This window comes from Colobus angolensis, unplaced genomic scaffold (assembly GCF_000951035.1).
Source record: "Colobus angolensis palliatus isolate OR3802 unplaced genomic scaffold, Cang.pa_1.0 Scaffold118, whole genome shotgun sequence".
NCBI classification, from domain to species: domain Eukaryota; kingdom Metazoa; phylum Chordata; class Mammalia; order Primates; family Cercopithecidae; genus Colobus; species Colobus angolensis.
The window spans coordinates 7827764-7828339 of record NW_012112919.1 but is presented as its reverse complement, the minus strand read 5'-3'; the positions used below and the strand labels follow the sequence as shown (position 1 = coordinate 7828339).

At 59.2% G+C, this 576-nt stretch overlaps 1 protein-coding gene across 2 annotated transcripts in view; it reads right to left on the bottom strand.

The window, feature by feature from the left end:
- Positions 1–363, bottom strand: part of KDM3A (lysine (K)-specific demethylase 3A) — a 52158-nt gene extending 51795 nt beyond the window's left edge. The window contains exon 1 of one of the 2 annotated variants that reach the window (XM_011964249.1): positions 59–363. The gene's annotated coding sequence lies outside the window, so the exon portion shown is untranslated. Of the gene's footprint in view, positions 1–14; positions 37–58 lie in introns of those variants that run through there. The other variant, XM_011964258.1, reaches the window with a different exon arrangement.
- Positions 364–576: the final 213 nt, after the last annotated feature.

The window sequence follows — 576 nt, the reverse complement described above, 5'->3', positions numbered from 1 at the left end:
CTCAGCGCTTTCACCTTTCTTCCCCCTCTCCCCGCAGCCGAGGCCGCGGCGCACTTACCCCGCCTCCCGTCTCCCTGAGTCACCGGCGGCGGCAGCAGCCGTTTCCAGCCGCCCAGGCGACTCCAGCACTGACTTGGTTCAAGAGCTCTCACAAGACACGCACAGCCTCCCGGGCCCGCCTCCTCGGAGCCGCTTCCGCCGCTCATTGGCTGAGACACAAGAGCTGGGAGAGGCTCCGGGGGGAACAGACCATCCCCATTGGCCGGTCGGGAGAGGGCGGGGCCAGAGAAAAAAACAATTCCTTGGCTGCCTCCTCCCTTTCCCCTCCCCCTTCCGACTCCCGGGCGACCCCCATTAGGTTAAAGTACACAGAGAATAAGCCAGTGATCCCTCCGCCACAGACCCATTCTTTCCATTTGTTGCCTCACAGTATGCAAAAAAAAAGTCCCGCGAAATCGGTTATCAACTTTGGGACCTGGAGGAAAATTGCCGTGGCGCATAGATAAGACTGAATGGCGAGATCCTGAGCTATAATTGCCTATTGGATTGTTCTTCAAGTGCGTGGGCTGTCGACCG